Source organism: Erithacus rubecula (genome assembly GCF_903797595.1).
Source record: "Erithacus rubecula genome assembly, chromosome: 2".
Classification (NCBI taxonomy): domain Eukaryota; kingdom Metazoa; phylum Chordata; class Aves; order Passeriformes; family Muscicapidae; genus Erithacus; species Erithacus rubecula.
Genome location: NC_136685.1, coordinates 45,740,945 through 45,761,441, shown reverse-complemented (window position 1 = coordinate 45,761,441; position 20,497 = coordinate 45,740,945). Strand labels below are relative to the sequence as shown.

Here is a 20,497-nt window from a genome sequence, read left to right as displayed (position 1 = left end):
TATTGCCACATTTCCTCCTTTCTTTGGAGAAGTTTCATCAGTGAATGAAAACATCAGGAGAATGATAATAGAAATTAAGAAAGCTTCTTTCCACAGAGAAATTAAAAAACAAAACTTTGACAGGAGTGAAATGACCTTGTTTTTTTATTAAGCTTAAATATGCTCCTGCTGGCAGTGCTCCTATCTGTTGAAGGACAGATAACAATCCTGCTTCTTATGTCAGCATCTACAATCACTGTCACAGAGCTTGTCCTGTACTGTCTATAGGAGCAGCACCAAGGAAAGGTGCAGAGTAGAAATCAGTGTTATTTATGAAGAAAGAGATTTTACTGTGAGTTAGAGCATTTGAAATGTACATATCCCTCATCTGGGCTCTGGCAGTCTGAGCAGATCTACAAGTGGAACTGCTGAGTCAGCATTATCACTGATAAAGCTACACAGACAGTTCTGCAGTGCTAGGAAAAATGTTACCTGTCTTGTCCATGTGAGTGGGTATCAGCCAGTGATCCACAGAGAAAAGGGTTGTGTGTAGCACCAGTTTAAAGTGTTAATATTGGTATCAGGCAATTTTGATGGGGCAACAGGAGATGTGGGGCTGGTATCAGAGTGTACACTTTTTTACAGATTTGGTCTGTTTTTCTGTATGGCAGTGAAAGTATAGCAGTCAGCAGAACAGCTAGAATAATATTGTCCCTTACCTGGGGATAATTTTATTTCTCAAGGCTTTAGAGGGCAATACCTGTTGCAGTATCTCTAAGAGCAACTCCAGTTTCCTAGTGAGTTTAATACCTTGAGTAATAGATACAGGAAAATGTCAAGTTCCCTACTGCACAAGAGCACAGGACTTGCTAGTATAGGATCCATTAATATTTTTTTTTAATTCTTCATCAGAAACCATAGCATTAGGACAAGGAATAAAGAATTCACACTGAAAAAGGAAAAATTTAGGTAGGTATGCAGAATTATAAGGTGGGGGAGGCACTGAAATAGTTTGTCCAGAGAAGCTGTAAATGACCCATCCCTGGCAGCATTCAAGGCCAGGCTGGATAGGGTATTTAACAACCTGGTCAAGTAGGGTTTGTCCCTGCCCATGGCAGGTGGTTTGGAGCTAGATAATTTTTAATGTCCCTCCCATCTTAAATCATTCTATGACTTTCTAAAAATGATTGTTGTTGAACAAATACACATAATTGAAAAGAGTGAAATCAATAGCTGCCATGGTTTAGGAATAGCATTCTCCAATTTAATGCTTCTGCTAAAACCACACTTCTGCTTGTTCCTCCCTGCTCCCCCTAGCTGGAAGCACAAGAGGCAAACATCACAGGTTGAGATGTCCTAGAGACCTACTAGTAGGAGTTTACAGGAGTCAAAAGCATCACCAGTGGTGAAAAAAAACCCCAAAACTCTCCATTGTTGCTTGGCCAGTTCTAATGTTGCTTTTTGAAAATTTCTTGCAAGATTTCACACGGTATCAAAGCCAAAAGGAAATAGTCCTTGTCTCTTAGGGCTCATGGAGTGTTTTTTTTTTTTACCAGAGCCAAAAGAAATTATTAATAAAACTCCTTCTTAAACAGAAGTTATTACATGCTAATTTCTGAGAAGTGCTATGTTACTGAGATACACTGGTGGTGGAAAGAACTCCATTAAACATAAGGAAAATAATGTTTTCTTCTAAATAAGCTTGTACAAAAAAAAAAAAAAGTCTATATTAAATATTTCCTAACTCTCCATATGGTTTTGTCGCATTTTGTGATGTTTCACTGCTCTCTGACCTGCAAATCTTCAGTTCTTCACCTTCAAAGAAGTTGGATGACATTTCATCCAGGACTTGAGCAGCAAGTGTTCGGAGGAAAAAGTGATCCTGGTGTCTATATTCCTGGAGGGAAGTAGAGGGAGGAAAGGAGAGCCACAATAGGAAAGACAGCTGAAAAATGAGAGTCTATCCTTCTCTTTGGATGAATTCTGATCTCAAGTGCTTAAGACCATGATGAAGGACAGTAAAGGAGAAAAAAGCTGTGGAATTTGTATGTGATGGTGATCCCCTTGATTTGAGATAATTTGGAGGACATGAGGCAGAACAGCACCTTTGTGCCTAAACAAAAAGGTTCTGTTGAGAAAGCCTGAGAGCATGGCCAGGATTATGCTGTTCCTTCAGTTCAAATGTTTCTCCATTGTGTTGCCCAACACATACAGCTCCAAAATTCTCTTCAGCTGGAAAATAAAGCAAAGGAGAATTCTAACTGCACCATCTGCTTAGACCAGTCCCTTTCTGCAGATTTCCTGCAGGTTTTCCTTCCTGGAAGTCACATCAGGGTCTTGCTGGTTGCTCTTCAAGAGATATGACAGCAGTTATCAATCAGTTAAAAATCCTTAGAACATCACAGCATGATGATGAAAGACTAATAAAGTCTAACCATTATCAGCACTGCCTATGTAAGCCAAGAGAACTGAGTGCTTTCTGCTGACCCAACTGTTCTGCAAGGCAGAAAGTCTGACAGATTTCACAGAAGGCCTTCACCCACCTCCCAGAGCACATGTTCACCATCAGCATTCATTTCTGTATGCATTCTCTGAATGTGATGTGAAACCTCAGCTGAGGTTCAGCCTTCCCTCTTCAACAAGAGCAGTCACATTGCTGAGAAATCAGAAAGGTCTAGCTGGACATGGTCGGAAAATGTGTCTCACAGATATAGGAAACTCATTCTTTGGATAGGAGAACCAAGAAAGCTGTTTGTAAAAGCTGATAAAATAGAGAGTTAATTTCAGTTCAAAAATATACTATAGTGATATAAAATTTGGGACAGAAATTTTTGTAGAATCCATTTTTACTCCCCAGCCTATGCAGATATTGGTTTCATTTTCAGTTTTCTAATCTCAATGCTTTTTCCTAGACTCTTTTGTGTTTGATCACACCTTGATGAGATTTTTGCCCCTTCTTCCTCAGTGCTCACTCCCTTGTGGGTTCATTGTAGCTCTTTTTCATATGACTGAGCTTTGCACACATCTGTGCACAGTGCAGGAGCTTCTTGGTGTGGTTGTTGGCCAAAGACTGTATTCACAGAGTTAAATCTTTGACTCTAAACAATTTTTCATCAGTGGGGAGTGCTAAAGATCTAAAGATCTAGATCTTTTTCTCTGTTTACTCGTTGGAGCTTTGCATAAGAATTATTTCACATATTCTTAAAACAGATGTCACAGATTTCAGTGTTATTGAGAGAACCCACAGCTGCTAGTCAACAGTTAAACAGTATTTTTTGTACTGAAATTAATTTACAATTACACACATATACGGAAAAAGTATATATTTTTAGTAAGTGATATCTTTTCCTAGGGTTAGGTCAGAGATGTAAAACACCCAAAAAGTATACTTGTATCCCTTCAGAGCTGGCTTTCTATACTGTATTAATTGTTTTCTAAATGTGCAATAACACTTGCCAAGTATTGCAAAAGAAGACATGAGGGTTGCTAAAGATATGTCAAAAAATTTTTCACTGAGGTATTTTTTAAATTAATCTTAAAGCTCTAAGCTTAAAGCTTGGTAAGGCATCTCAGTTCAAGGAGGTGCCTTATTTAGGAAATGGACTCCCTTGTGTTAGATGATTAGCTGTCGTCATAGATTTTGAGGTCTTACACTTATCATAATCCAAGCTCCATAGAAATTCTTTGAAGAATTCATCTTAATATGCCTTCAGATTGCATTGAAAATCTATAATGTTGTCTTGTGTCTTTAAAAGCCATTGGTTTATGGATTGTTTTCTATGAATTTTTGATAAAGTGGCCCAGAACAAGGAAAATAAGTAGTTATTTGTCAACTAATCTCATGAAATTTGTATTGACTATTTAAATGCTGGCTTTGTAGAGCTAACCATTATCATGCAAAAATTCCCAGCAGATCCATGAATAAGAAATAGTTTTGTCTAATACAGTATTTACTTCTGCAAAGCTTCTATACTTTTTATGACAAAATAGATCCCAGTTTATTCAAAGAATAAAAATTCAATAGTGGTAAAAATATCATTGCTTAGTTTCATCATCCAGCTCTGTGATTGTCATATTAGAAAAGCCAAGCTTGCAAAGCTGAATGTTTCTAGCAGCTGGTCTTTGAACTGAGGTTCCCTTGGGACAGTGGGGAAGAAATCCTCAGTGTCCTGCACGCAGCTCTAGATGCACCTGCTAAATCAGCTGTGCTGCCCTGCTCCAACAACAGTTTGTCTGTTCCATGCTGCTCTGCTCCATGCCACACAGCCTCTTTGGAACCTCATCTCCTCTTTAAAATATGAATAAATCAGTTGGGTGTTTGGTGCAGCCTGAGTGCAGGACAAAGCAGAAGATTGCATATGGGTACAGGTCATACCATTTGTCTGGTTTATCTGCACCAGTTGCATTTCCCTTCACCATGGGAAGCTTAATGTGCTGTATCCCTGCAGCTCACCTATCCCACACAAAATGTCTGTTTTCTTCCTGATGAAAAAAGCTGAAATAACTAGAATATTGTTTCTCTACTTTTATTCCCTTTCTGGAGATATGAAAGCATGCTCTGAGAAAATAACAAAAAGGTAGATAAAGTAAAAGAGATACTATGAAGATACCACAAAAAAAAAAATATATATATATACACACACGCACACATATATATATAAACAATACAGTTAATGCTAATCTTTCAATCAATCAAAATGTTGGGCTGCTTTTCATTTTGATATTTTTTCAAATATTCATAGCTACTTTAAAGAAAAAGAGAACGATTATATTTCTTTTGAGGGAATGCACAATAGTACACTAAAATATGAAAATTATTTTTCTGTGTTGTGTAATACTATTCTGATAGGGGAAAAAAAAGATAAAATAAGTTAAATGGTCTGGGGTTTAGTTTGGGGATTTTTAAACCTATGATTCACTGAAGAATGTCTTACAAAGTCTTGTATTACTTGTTACAGCAGTTTTTTATGATGATTCATAGCTGTGACAATTCAGCCTATTGATATCAAAACCACTTTGTGCAAGTGCTCTCTGCTCCTTTGTTCCACTGACAATATGCAAAAGCCCTTCTAATATCACTTTGAATGTTCCACTATTTGAAATTCCTAACTTCAGTCAACTGTTTAATCAATATATTTTATAAAACAACAAAGTTTAAAGATCGTTTTCTGCTGTACCAGGCATCACTAGCATAAGGAATGACAGTTATTTTGTAGATTTAAGTTTAAAACAGTGGTTTTACCAGCTTTTGGGGAAAACTGCAATTACATTTCCTTTGTGTTTACTTTCTGGATATGTTACAAAATTACTGTAATTATGTAGAATAGAACGTGATGATTATATGGTTGGCTTTTTCCATTTCAAAACTATAAAGATATTATAACAACATTACTTGTCTGAGTTGCTCTCATAGGAAAGTGAAAGGTACAAGTTTCCTTCTGGCCTTAAATCAAGGTGTTTGTGGTATATTTCAGGTCACCTTGTGGAGGGTGTAACCACTGCAGTTAGGCCCCCAGAACAGCTTTGGAATATGTCATCCCAGAATAAAAGGTATTCAATTTGCAAACAACCTTGGAAACATTGAAATGAGGGTGAATCTGTTTATCTGGCCTGGCAACCAACATCGCATTCAAATCTCATTCCCAGCTAGACTTTGAACACTGAAAAATTCAAACAAGCACCTTCTTTGTGCTATTGATAAAGAAAGAAAACCATGTGAGCAAAATGGGTATGTTTTTAACTGGTGTCTGGATAGGTAAATTATTTTTTTTTCTTGCATAGATTACTTTTATAGGTTACTTTCTTGGATAACAAGAGTTTTGTATCTGACACTGGTCAAGGAATATTTTTAATGAAAGAACTCGATGACCTGACCAAGATGTGGGTTCCAGTTTTATTGAGGTGCAAGAATAAAATGGTTTCTTTAAATAGGCATAGTCCTGACTCTCATCTTTGGTATATTCCCATCTTCTAAACCAAACAAAGCAAGTACTTCTGACAAGTGGCAGGAAAGTACACTGGGTGCCTGGGGCTTTGCTCTCTTCTGTGGGGAGAATAAGTGTCCTACTTAAAAATGCTGCAACCTAAGGAGCCTTACAGTGCATAACTTTTGAATTCTGGATGGGGACAGTATCAAATCATCCAACAAGTGCTTTTGGCAGGGAAGGGTAGGAAATGGAAACCAAAAGGAAATTTCAGAAATGTTTATCTTTAAAAGGGTTTGGATTTTTGCTTGGTTTTTTTTTTTTTCTTTTTTTGTAAATGGAACTCTTATTTGAAACCTTTTTTATTCTCTCTTATCAGCTTAGTTTTCCCTGTAAATGTAGAGTCTAAAACTTAACTGCGAAAAATATAGCAAAGCTTCTTTACTAATGTCAAGATAATCTTTGAAACATAAAACCCAGAGGATAACAGTATGAATGCTACCTCTAAAACTGGGTCACTCATCACTCATCTTAAGAAAAGTTATACTTCCATTCTTGCATTTTATCAGAAAAAAAAATACTACTTTGATAGGACTAAAAAATACTGCTAAAACAGTAATATATATTTAAAATTATTTTTATTATTGCAATCTATCTTGTTTCTCAGAAGTTTTCTTCAAAATTTTTGAGGGATTATCCAACTAAACCCTTCTCTATTTCTCTTTCTTCTTAAATGCTATATCTTTATTTGTATGTGCAGTCCTAAAACTACCTAACTTGTTTCCCAGTTTTTAGACAACTGAAAACTTTTCATAGCACCTTCTGTGTTGCCCTTTCTTCATCTGTATGACAGTAATTATCTCAGTCTATACTAAGACTGAGACACAGTGGTGAATTTCTTATGCCCTCCTTTTGCTTGCAGTGTGGTTGGCTCTGGATGAGGATGCTGAATGTATTTAATGCTAATTCAGCACTTTTGCTCCTTTGGAAAAAAGCTAAATAAAGTTTGAAAGTGGGGGGTGGGAAAGCATTTCTTAGGTGAATGAATGCAGAATTTTTTGTGGTCAGCCCTCATTAGTGGAAATCAATGTATCATCATTGACTTCTATGGAGGTATGGCAAATGACATCAGCTCAGAGCCTACATGAAGTGAACATATTTGCATTTGTTGAAGCTTTCTGTTGAAGTTGAGATCTATAAAGCTTTCATATGGAACAGATTAGTTGCGCTGAGAGTTCTTAAGACTTTCTCTTTGGAAATTTCTGGTTTTCAAACTTTGTGCTACAGGGTATCATATTTCTTGTTTTTCTGGGATTTCCTAATTAGCAATGCTGAGCAGGAATTGTTTGAAATGCAGTGTGAATTGCTGCATCTCTGCCCATATTGCACATTTTTAAAATTAATCTGTTTCATCAGAAATTTGTCTGTAGAAATTAAATGACCACAGCTGCTACACCTGCGTTCTTGAACCTGAAACTTTGTCTACACAAGTTCTCATTTGAGAGATATAGTTCATTTGCATATACATATTTGCAAATAAGATTACTCTTTTGACTTGCAGCAAAGCTAGTTTGAAAAGTTTAAAATTTTTTTCCCAAAATAGTAAGATAAAATTTTGCATACATTGTTTGTTTGTTTTGACTATGTATAATTTTAAGCTTATTTTATGACGAAATTAATCACCACAGGACCTAGAACTGGTGGGCAAGCTCAGCTTGAGAAAGAGAAGTGAAGGTTGTATGCATGCTGTGACAGCAATAAGCCCAAGGGCAAAGCCTTCTGTTCTGGAGAAATGAGGGTTAGGTCCTTTGAACCATCTGTCTCACAGGTCTCCAGAGAAGATTATGAAAAAAGGAATAAGCACTAACTGGACACAGATCTTCTCAGCTATTGATTTAAGGACGATTCTCTCTTTGTAGCCCTGAAAGTAGTCCTCTAAATGGAACAAACTTGGTAGATAAAACCCCTTCTGCAGACATGCATCAATCCCTATCTGTAATGATATCATACCCATTTAGGCAGAGTGTAGAGAACATGGCTGAAAATATGTCTGTATGCTTAGTTCAACTCTGCCTGGTGCCTTTTTCCTTTCCTTGATGTTGACTTCTTAAGAAAACCAGAGGCAGAAGTAGAAGATTTATGAACATCAGAAGTCACTTCAGCCTGAGAGCAAGGAGGTGCAAGGTGCTGAGCTGACATCAGCATTTTGGTAAACCCACACCATTGTTTCCATTTTCTGGCATCCAACTGCCTCTGACATCCATTTCAGTCTCTGCTGCTGTATGCAGAGAATGACCATTGATGATCTTTTTGGGTCACATGTTGCTCCAGATCCACCCAATCTGCCACTTAACCACAGCTGTTATGCAAAATTAAGTGGGAATTGTAAGACAGCAAGAGAGCTCCATGTTCATAAACACCTGCTTTGAGTTGTTTTGCTGATGAGTATTTTGATTTGTATTTTTTTTTCAGTGTTGCCAGTCTACTTTAAGCACAGTGATATTTTGTTGGAGTTTTGTAAAGTCCAGAGACAAGGGAGCCCATAAGAACCTCAGTTTTCATTGAGGAATTAATTGAAATAGACCTCAAGTTATAGGAAAAGTAAAACCTAGAATGCATGCCCTAATTGGACAGGGAAGATCACCATAAAAGAATAGAAAATAATGGCTCTGTTATCAGACAAGGGGGCAAATCTTCTACTTATATTTTAATTCAAAAGAGGTTTTTCAGGTGCAAAAGATTTTTGTACTACAACATTGTGAGAACTCCTAAGAAATTTTTTTTTCTGCAAATCTTTAAAGTTCATGGGTTGAGTAATACACAGGTGGAGCTAAATCAATGCTCTTCATGTCCAGCTTGTTATGACAGGAGGAAAAGCTAACAGAGCCTTTGCTTAACTTTTTGAACCCCATTTGCAAGCTCTCTATGCAAAGTATTCATATTAATGTTAGTGGAAGTCCTGACTGAGAAAAGCCTAAGAGGACTCTAAGTCTGCTTGGCTGCATCATGTAACTCATAGCTTAAGATTAATTAGGAGATGCTAGGGCTGTAACCTAGTGCTGAAAGAGAAGATGTACTGGCCAAGACTTGTGGCTAAACAAACTTTCTGTGCATTCACAGAACCCCTATCACTCCTCTCCACAGCCTGTTGAAACATTATCACAAGTAGCATTATTTCAATATGTTTACATATTGAGCAGTTTCTACTCATTTCAAGGTCTTGTGTTACTCTTACCACTCTGGTGCCTGAGTACCCTAAGGATGTACACTTAATTTCCAAAGCTGATATGCATGAGAAGCAAAGTGGTTATTCACTAATGCTAATCGGCTTCTAAAAAGCCAATAAATTTTTCAGATAGCACTAATCTTGATGTGTTAAATATAAATAGTGGAAGATATTCACCAATTTGAAAAGAAAGTCTTTTGAAGCATTCATCTTCGTTTCTCAATAAAGCAGCTTCTGTCACTTGCTTGCCTATCCTTGCCAGTTTTCATTTATCAAATGCCTCTTTTTCACTTGTTTTCCCCAGCCTTCCTATTTGCTTAGCTGATGAAACTCCACAAGCCAAAGACAGCAATTCTTGATGGTCCATTCTAGAGCATCCTCTGGTTTTTGCTAAAACTGGCAAGCACTTGTGCATAGAAATAACATGAGTTTATACTATTTTCATTTCAGTTTCTTTCTCAATTTTTAATGAAACTGCCTCCCTTTTTTTGAGGAAAGATTTTTCTTCAGGCCTGATTATTTTTTAAGCAACATTGGATAATGAATATTGTGTGTACATGTAAAACTGAATATCAAAGGTATATTGCTGGATTGACTGACTGCTCTAATTCTTCCAGGTAATCACAAAAAAGCAGCAGTTCACCTTAAAGCAGGCTGTAATTATATTTTTCCTTTCCTTTTTTCCTATGAGAAAGGATGGTATATTGAAACTGTCTGAGCAGTACTTTTTTTTTGGTAGTCTTAAGTAAAGTAAATATGACCATGGGGAGGAACTATCTTATCCCAGTAGACATGATGCCGATCTCTTTTGTGCCAAAGTAAATCAAGAATAATTTTACCAATGTCAGTACAGCCACATCAGTACAATTCTAGTGGGAATATGGAATATGGCACAGTATCTCTGTAAAGAATAATGAAAAATTGCAATGGGAATTGTTGTGCCTGTGTATCTCTGCAGGAAATCAGTGGAATTTGGTATTTTAGAAGGTTGAATAAAAGAAACTTCTAGTTTAAATTAATCAGGGCTGAGTTAATTAATCTGACATGTGACAGGAGAGCACTGTGAAACTTTAACTGTGTCATCTGAGACTGGACTGAATATCTCTCCTCTGTAAAGGAAAAACATATTTCAAATCTGTTGTTAATATGATAATGGTTGACAGAATTTGGGCAGGATGGGGACTGACATAAAAGCAGACTAGAAATAAAGACTGCTGCTCTATGTCAAATGTGGCTGTTACATGGTGCAGAGCAGCTCTTTCTCTGTGTGTATGACAGAAACCATGAAAGAGCAAGATAATTTTGTTAGCACAGGCAGGTTTTTGGGTTCTTCGTGGCTGACAGTGTCTTCACTCAAAGTACAGAACCAATTTCTGAAGTAGTGGCCATTTGCACTGCTTACACAAGTGACTGGGTAGTGATCGGCTGCCTTGAGTCTGTGTAGGCAGATACACAATGCATCCATACCCAGCCTGCTGCCTCGTGCACCTGGCAGCTGTCCCTCTGCTTGCCTCTGGAAAACTCCCATTTCCCCACCAGCTGCAGGTGTCACATGAGGCTGCTGATGCTGCAGCCAGCAGAGAGAAGGGATCCAAGGTACTGAGATCAAGGGATGCTGCCTCTGAGGAGAGGGTTGAATCAGATACCACGATGTTCAGTGCACCATTACATTGTTTTCACTGCCTGCCTGGAAACATACTAAAACCCTTCACATTGAGAAGAAGTGAAGCTCCTATAAACACAGATTAAATAAATAAGATGTCCAGTCAGAGAAATTAGAACTGAAAAGTATTAATTAATCTAATTTATATGCTCATCAGCTTTGGGAGTGAAACTGATCAAGGGGAGACATTTAACTGATTTTACAGCTGGCCTGTATTTCATCCCCAAAGAACTTACTTTAATGGGCAAATGTACCGAAAAAGATAAGTCATAGTGATATTTGCATTCAGATTATGTTTACTGCTCTCTTCAATCTGTGCATTTTTGTAAGTCAGCTCAGGTCTGAAGTAATGTTTGCATGGGATTGTACTTCCTCTGGAAAGCTGATGAGGCTGAGACTCTTTGGGTCTTGTGCATAAAATCTGATTTGGGATTCTAAGATCTTTCCTCTGAGCAATGCCTATCATTTTTGTGGGAAGCAGCATTTGATCTGTCAGGAGAGCCAGGACTTCTGCTCAGCAGGGTCACCTGGGGGCAAGAGGCTTCAGGGTGCCTCAGGTCCAAACTCTCACTGAAAACAGGGCCAGTCACACAGCAGGTACCTCAATGTCATCACAATGCTTCTCATCCTTCCACTGTGCACCTCTGAGGAGAGCCTTTCAGGAAGTTTCTCCATCTTCACACCCTCCTCTCAGGTGGCTGCAGACCACAGCCAAGTTTCTCATTAGCCTTCCTTTCTTAAGCTGAACAAACCCAGTTCCCTCATCTTCTCTTTGCATCTCATAGGCTGCAGTAATGGGTATTCCTGTGGATTTCCTTCTCTGTTTAAAAATATGGATAACTGGAAAATTTGGAAGCTGCAGTTGAAAGGGCAGGAAACATGACCAAAAATATAGCTGTTCTTCCACTGCCTAACACCAAAATAAAGAAGAGCTTGCCTGTGAACTCATGGATTAGGAAAGACAGTACCCAGGAGAGAAGAATCCCTTAAGATGGTTTATCAGATTTCACTTACACATTGTATTAGGTATTGGATGGTGAGGTGTAGTAAGTAGTTGTGAAGAGATGAAACAGCTGATACTAATAAATACACAGATTTGGAATGTAAAAAAATCCATAGAAGTAATCATAATATATGCTGATTTTACCCACTTCCTTTTGCACAAAAGTAATTTGTGTTATGAATACATGTATTTAAATATATTTGAACATTAAAAAACATATATTGTAAGAAATAAATTCATAACAAATGTCTTCTTTTTAGATATGGGTACCTTAACTACATTCATGAAATCTTTGGACAGGGTTGTCAGTTTGCAACGTGCTGATGAGCATGTGTGAGTCCCACTGGCCCCTGTCATTTTCTCACTGTCACACAAAGCTGTTGAGGGTCACTATGTGTTGTAGCCTTCCCTTCCCAGTGAGCACAGTATACCCCTGCTGCCAGGGCTGTGATATGAGTGCTGTCATAGCTCCATCCTCTCCTTGTGCCCTTTTGCACCGTGCCTCATGCAAGTGTGATGAAAGGCATCTCTCTGCACCCAGGCAGGGATGCTGGGCCATTGGCTGTTCCTTCTTCTGACTCACAGAAAAAAATAGGTTTCCTGCTAAGAAAATTCACATTGGTCTCATGTCTGCAAGGGGGTCTCTCCCCAAGTGGAAATTCATTATTTATTTCCTCCAAGAACAAGTGATTTCCTCACAAAGCTGACCTATTTCTGCAGATCATGCAACAGTTTCTGCTGCCGTAGCTGTCTGTACAGTTGTGCTAATGTGCTGGATTTACATCAGTAAAGCAGCTACTCTTGTCACAGGTAGCAATTTGTACTGAATAATTGTTGCAGAGCTCATGCAAAAGAACCCATGTAAAGTGTATATTATACATATTTATTATATATATGAAATATGGTGAGTTATAAGAAAATACATGCCCTTTTGAGGCACTTTGAACTGTACTCAGGTATAAATGAGATTTTGTGTACTGTACATACCCCTGTTCTAGGGTACTTCAACAATATTTGTTCAAGATTATTTTATTCTTGTATTTCTTATCAAATATTTATTGCAACACAGCCTTGTTATTTAAGACTACTGCCTCAAGAGACTTGCTGCACATTTCACACCTTTTTTTAATGTAATTTTAGTCCGATAATTTTTTGACTTGTTATAAATTTCTTAGTGTAGACACTGCACTAGGTTTACACCATAGTAACACATTACTCAGTGTAGAATGCTGATCTCACCTTCTGCCTGACAGTTAAATAGAGGAAAAAGAGGAGATTTGGGCTTATTTTGAAATGTGGACACACTAGCACAGTGTTTACCAACTTTTATTACCTTGATGCAAATATTCTCAGCCATGTTTTATCACACTGAAATCTGGGTTCAAAAGGAAAAAATAAATATTTTTTAAAATGTGGGTTGCTAGTACTCAGCTTTTAAGTGGCAAATCAGCTGCTTGAAATTCATTCTATCAGGCAACCAAAACTGGAACTAGTTTGGAACTGAAAAGCAGATGATGAATGCAGTGGTGTGTTGGCCACTGCGACTTGCCATGGCTTCACACATCCCTAAAACATTTTGAATAACAGCTGAAAAGGTAATATGTGGCATGTCAAAACTTGCAAGAATGGAGGGTTGTTTCCCTGAGGGTAAGTACATTTCATATTTATGCAGCAGGTCTAGAAATTCCTCCCAGATTCCATCAAGAGCTCCTGGACTATGCGTGGTCATCTCTGAAAGACTGTGCTGGAGGGCTTCCCAACACTACTGGCCCAAGGCTGGCTGTCAGAAAGATTTATCCCAGGGACACAACACTAGAAGCTCTGGCTTCTTAGAAATTGGGGCAGTCTGATTATCAGAGTTGAACTGGTGCCATAGGCTCAGAAATTTGGGGATTTTCTGAAAATTATTTCTATGGAGCAAGGGAAGTCAGAGGAAGCCTGAAAATGGAAATATGTATAAGTGACTGATAATTGGTTTTATTTTCTTTTTTTTTTGTCCCCAGTCACACAATTATGGCTCTCTGTACCTATTTTCATTACATTATGGCAAATTTATTATTCTTGTAGGGACCTACTCTGATGGTGAATTGAACCTTCCAGAGTAGCCTTGACACTTTGAGAGCTAATGCCTTCTGTCCAGCTCTGTAGAAATGTTAAGTACGATTCAGCTCTCACAGTTTAATCTAACTCCATTTTATTTTTCATTGAAATGGAGATGGTATGGCCAGATTTTGTGTATTATTTCATGTGTATAAAGAGAAAGTCACTTACAATATCCAATTTTTTAGCTGTTTGCTACTTTCTAAACTAGAAAAAAAAAAACATTAAAAAAATCCAAAATAATTTTAAAATTTATTTTTTAAGTTCTTCCCTTCCAGTATCAGGAGACTCTTGTTATCTGTTTTTATAATATTTCTTTCAGGATGTTTCCTTTTGCAAAAATTCTCTGCAGCTAACAGATTCAGCAAAGGAACCTGTAAACCAACTCAAGTCCTTTACTTAAAATAAACAAACATACTCTTCAGCAACTCATATTTTTGGTGTGGATAAAGACTCTAGTCTTAGGTAGAGTGGATAAACACACACTGAAAATGGATAGTCACTAAATGAGACACTCTAGTGTTCTCATTACCACAAACAGAAGCATTTAAATTAGAAATCAAATCAGAAAAAAATTATTATGTTACCCCATTTAATTTGATTTTTCAATTCATATGTATTCTCTTAAACTGTTTACCAGAAATAAATTGATGATATTTGTGATCATTTATATATAATTACATATATTGATGCTAGCACATATTCCACATTGAATTGTGGCTTTTATTGGTAGATCTGTCATTCCTGAAATTTATTGTATATAATTAAGGAGTCTTCATCAGATAATGGAAGATAAATTCCATCTAAGTTTGAAAACAATCTATTCTTTGTAGACCATATGTGTTCATTTAAACTGAACAGTATCCATTTTATAAATAAGTCTACATACTGTCAGCATATTATTGACTAGTCTCCTCAAGCATGATGGGAAACCAGTCCTTTCTGCAAGTACAGAATACCTGTAAAATGATAGGACTTTTAACAACATTATTCTTAGGGAGCTTGACTACTGCTCTGGAAAAATTTAAGTCATTTAATGAATGCAATACATCTAAGAAAGAGGGAAAATATTTAATGCAGCTTTTCTCCAAATGTTTTCAAATCTCCCTTCTTTTCTCTGAAGCATCAAAGGTATTGATAATTGCCATAGCACAGCCTTAAAAATACATTTTATTTTCCTTGTGAACAGCTCAGCTGAAAATCCTGTAACTCAGAACATGGCTTATTTGTGATACATTAGGAGCCCTTGAGAGCTCTCTTTTAAGGGATTTATCATTTTTGCTTCCCTTACTGTCTGTGTCACACATACAAGAGATAACAAACACTCTTTGGGTTTAATGCTACAATCTGTATCTCTAAGTCTCACTGGCATCAAAGAATCAGACCATTGTGATTTTCAAAGTCTCATTCACACAACTGAGAGACAAGTTCATTGTCTTTTCCATGTGACTATTAATCTCCCCCCAGGGAGAGCCTGTAGGTTCACAGAGCCATTTTCTAGGGTTTGTTTGCTTGTTTGCTTTCCAGAGCCAGCCTATTAGCTCTCAAAGATACTGTACATGATACTGGCATGATTTCTCAGAGCAGCAGTTGAGATGCTTTATTAGTTATTTCAGCTGAACATTTACTCTCTGAAACTGAGCTATCAAAAGAGGGCTTTTGGGACACTATCAATTCAGTCTAATGTATGAGCTCAAATTATTGTATCATTATAATATGCTGCTTGGTGACTTTTGCCATTGATTTGCCTACCTTTTTTAAATTGCTCAATCAGAAGCCATTTATCTGATAAATTATTAATGAATAAATGTTTGTGATGGAAAAAAAATAAAATACTTAGCGTTGCAAATCATGTATCCTACAGGCAACAGCAGTCAGAAGTAAACTGCTCTTGAGTCAAGTAAGTGGTTTATGTAATGTAGATGGAAATTATGTGTTGAAATAAACACTTAATTGCAAGGAAAGGATGGCTTCTATTCTCCTAGACATTTACAAGGTTTTTGTACATTTCTACGTTCTTTCATTGGTGCAAAATTTAGTTTCAAGAGTGCAAAGACATCTGCACTTTTTAGACTTCAACCATGCTGCCAAGGTGCTCAAACTGGTCATTCTTTGCAATACTTTCGTAGAAAACTTTTGATTTAATGTTGATTCTTTACTCACAAGTACTTTTTCCCAGCTAACAGAATAATTGCAGAGTTAATGTCTTTTGGCAGGTCACATTGGCATTGATGATTTTGAGGGCTTAACTATATTCCAAATTCCTTGGGACTTGATTTACTTTGAATGAAAGTTCATGCCTGAAGCTAGAAATTGTAGTACGGGGTTTGCAATTAAATACCAGATTCATGTTTGTCTCTGTGACCCACTTCTATGGAGGCATAGTTAGATTATTTAAAAAAAACCCAAACCTAAAAAAACCCCCAGAAAATAGAAAAAAGACAAGATCAGCTAAACAATTCTCAGTAAATGCTGTTACCATTTTCTCCAGATGTGTCTGGCATTGTTCTCAGTATAAAAGCAGTTTTTCCAGTGATTTAAAAAATGACTGTAAAATACATTTCTGGCCAACATCAAGGTTGAAATGTAGCAGAGTAGCAGTAGCATGTGTAATATATAACCTCTTTCCAATAAATATCTAACATTCCTTTCTCTGTAGCCCACTTGAAATACGTGTATTTAGGCATTTTCTGTCATTAGGAATGACTTTTGTTTGGAGCTTAGTATTGCGAAATGTGTTTGTTGTAATTTTCTTTACCTCTTCCCCTTCCTCTCTAGCCTATGCTCCAGATTCCAGGCTGCCAATGTTTACAAGATACTGACACAAAACTTCCAGAAACATGAGCTGACATGTATTACTTTCTGGGGTCCTATTGCAAAAAATTTGTTTTCATTATTAAACAGGGAAACTGAGTTTTTGGCTTCTTTCTATTCTTTGGTTTGGTTTGTTGGATTGTTTGTTTGGGTTTTTTTTACAATTAAAAGCAGCAAGTGTCTTCTCTTTTTGTACAGGCTCAGCGAATTGTACACCATTTCAGCGGAGATGTCTGATCTTTCCATCTGCATACCTGGAGATGCTTTATTCCCTGAATGGTCTTTTCAGTAACCACTAAAGAATTGTTGGGACTGAGGACTGGAACAGATGAGTTAAATCCTTTTGGAATGTTCTTCATCAAACGTGGATATCCTGGACTTTCTGGATGTGCCTAAGGACACAAAGGTTAGTGTCTTAAAAGCCTCAGGTTTCAGGAGTGTTTCATTTAATCTTTAGCACCAGGGACTATATTTCAATTTGTTGCTTGAACAGGGACACAGATGAACAAAAGGGTGATTACCATGACATATATATAGCTCAGATCATGATTTTCACTGCCTCATAATAAATGTGCTTAGTGATCTCAGGCAACCTGAAGCCTCCTAAAAGACTAGCTGGCCACCAAGAGAAAGCTCTTGCCATGCTCTGAGCTTGATTGCCATTAGGCATTTTTGTGGTATTTCCTCTTGACTTGTGTTTAGTGCATTTCAATCTCTCTCATTCAATCTACAACCAGAAAAAATTCTACTTTGTTCATGAGATGGTTCTTGTTTACCGTCAGTGGGGATCAGTGTTTGTTCAACTGTGTTGATTGTTCTAGATGGCACGTAGGCTCTAGGGGAATGCCAATGACATCCACAGCATGGAAAAAACTAATGGCAGTGATTCATTTTCTTAAAAGAGAGAGATTTTAATAAATTGCTTTTTCTTCCCTTTGGTTTCTCTTAAAATATTATATAATCATCTGATGTTATCCTGACACTACTTTTCCACCTCAGAAAATCAACCTTGACCAGAACAATTCACTGCCATAATTTTTCTATGGTATGATTGAAAACATAGAAGAAATAATTTTGTAAGCAGATATGTGCTCAGAAAGGTGGTAGAATGTGTGTGGGCATATGTGCTCATCAAGTCATGTCTCAGACACATAACTGACAAGGAAAGTAGCAAGATCATAAGGATACATCAGGATTTTCAGCACTAATCATAACATTATAAAAAAACACTATGTTTATAATGATGTGGATAATGCTATGAGCAGTAGAGAAGAAAAGTGAACAATCATGTAACCTTGATTTTATTCTATGATTGCCATCTGTTTTTCATCTTTTGCAGAATATTCTTCAAGAATAATGCTCTATCTGTGTTTGGGGGAAGAGGGGAGAAAAGTTATTTTCAGTTTTATTCTGTCAACATCTTATTTCATATAGACATTTTTTTAAAAATAGTTTTGCAACTATTTTTTCCTATTAAGCCTCTCCTATCAAATCTATTAAAATCTGCTAAAATAATTTCAGGAGATCTATTGGCTAAAGCAGATGGAGTTCAAACATGATGTAATTAGAACAATATGAATTGAGTTCTACTATTTTTTTTTTCTTGGTGGAGAAATTCTAGTGCTATCATCTGAATAATAGCTTTCTAAACAATCTTCTGTCTGCTACTCTAGCTGGCATCTGAGTTTGTATTCTGAACACCAACTCCCTGTATAAAATAAACAAAATATTAAAATATCATCCTTCATCAAAAATAATCATTTGCCTATTGCCACCAAATATCTACTCCAGATAGGAGGAGAAAAAAAGAACAAACAAACAAAAATGTATACAGTTTTGTTTTATCTAAATTCTATTGAAGTTACAGAGAATCTTTGTAACAGACTTCAGTAGGAACAAGAACATGAATATAAAAATACAGACTCCATTTAAAAGCAGAAGGTTAGAGGGGTGGCAAGATTGTGCAAAATTTTATAAGTGGAGGAGAACTGTGTTAGTTCTGTGAGGCGCCTTCAATGTGATACCTAAATATTTTCCAAGAAGGTAAAATTCATATAAGAGCATACATTGTAGCTTTAATATGTGGATTTTTAAAATAATACTGCATCTTTTATACCTCTGTGTGTGTGTGTGTGTATTCTATGAGGTGAATGAACAACTCAATTGCAGGGCTAAAATGTCAAATGTGTTATAAACTCCATCCTCCTGCACTGTGTGGGAGGTTTGTGTAATATGTCTGTGTGTGGACTGATAAATAAACATAAAGAATAGGATTATGGGTTTGGCTAGCTCAGCATACTTGTTGATAGAATCTTGCTGGTTTAGAACAGCTAATTCTGGAAGATAGGATCATAGAATGGTTTAGGTTGGAAGGGATCTTATACATCAACTTTTTACAACCTCCCTGACATGGGGAGGGACATCTCCCTCCAGACCAGGTTGCCAAAGCCTTTTCCAGCCTGGCCTTGAACATTGCCAGGGCATCCACAACTTCTCTGGGCAACCTCTGCCACTACTTCACCAGTCTCTGTAAACAGAATTTCTACCCAACATCTAATCTAAACCTACTCTTCTTTGGGTTAAAGCCATTGCCCCTTTTCATGCCATTATCTGAAAGAATAAGAAGTCCCTCTTCATCCTCTTTATAAACCCTCTTAAGGCACTGGAAAGCTGCTATAAGGTCTCCCAGAAGCCTTCTCTTCTCCAGGATGAGCAGCACCAGTTCTCTTAGTCTGTCTTCACAGGGCAGGTGCTCCACCCCTCCAATCACCTTTGTGGCTCTCCTCTGGACCTGCTCCAACAGGTCCATATTTTTCTTGTGCTGAGGACTCTGGGCCTGGATGCAGCTTCAGGTGGGGCTTCACAAGGGCAGAGCTGAGGAGGAAAACCAGCTCCCCTGACCTGCAGGACATTTCTCTTTTGAAGCAGTCTAGGGATGTGTTTGGAATTCTGAGCACTGAGAACACACTGCTGGCTCATGTCCAGTTTTTCCTCCATGACAACCCCCAAGTCCTTCTCCACAGGGCTGCTTCAATGAGTTTGTCTCCCAGTATTCATATCCAGAATTGCCCCAACTTAGGTGCAACTTGCTCTTGGACTTGTGCTTCGTGAAGTCCTCCATACCTTTCACTTTGTTTACAGTATTGCTACTAAAGCAAGCATTCATTAATACCAATATATAAATTTGGATGTAAAATGATGTAAAAAAAAAAATGTCAATAATGTTCTTTTTTATTTTTTATTTTATGGTTAATGCTTAAAAAAAATGGCTCAAACATTATTTGATAGATTGGAGTACAAACTGTCTTTGACAGGTAATAGACATGTTCATTTAAACAGTGCAAATCAAAATGAATAAGCTAAATTATCTGACTGGCTGCAAAACCAGTGGAGTTCCACCTGTCCAAATTTTCCATGGTTAATTTTTGTTGCTGGCTGAATTTTATCAAATGTGCAGCTAGATTTATATGCAAGGCCTGCAAAAGATTAGGCAGCAAAAGTAAGAAATTACCCTGATGTAAGTGAATAAATGATGGTTATACTGAATTGAGTACCTATATTGTGAGTTTAATGAAGGAAAACAAAACAAAAACAAAAATCTCAAAACCAAAACAAAACCCCCAAATCAAACAAAAACAAAAACAAAAACAAACAAACAAACAAACAAAAGGCTTGTGAACTGGAAACATTTGGCATAACCTGAGATTTAAAACTCATCCTGGAGATTTTTGTGCTAAATCTACAGCATACAGACTATATCTTGAAGGTTACAACTTACTCCCAGAGAC

General features: G+C 37.1%; 1 protein-coding gene across 2 annotated transcripts in view; it reads left to right on the top strand.

Annotated features, from left to right (window-relative positions):
* The window catches only part of HS3ST5 (heparan sulfate-glucosamine 3-sulfotransferase 5), a 189,109-nt gene that overhangs the window by 80,670 nt on the left and 87,942 nt on the right, over window positions 1-20,497 (top strand). For both annotated transcript variants that reach the window (XM_079326472.1, XM_079326474.1), the window contains exon 2: window positions 16,908-17,115. The gene's annotated coding sequence lies outside the window, so the exon portion shown is untranslated. The remainder of the gene's footprint in view (window positions 1-16,907; window positions 17,116-20,497) is intronic.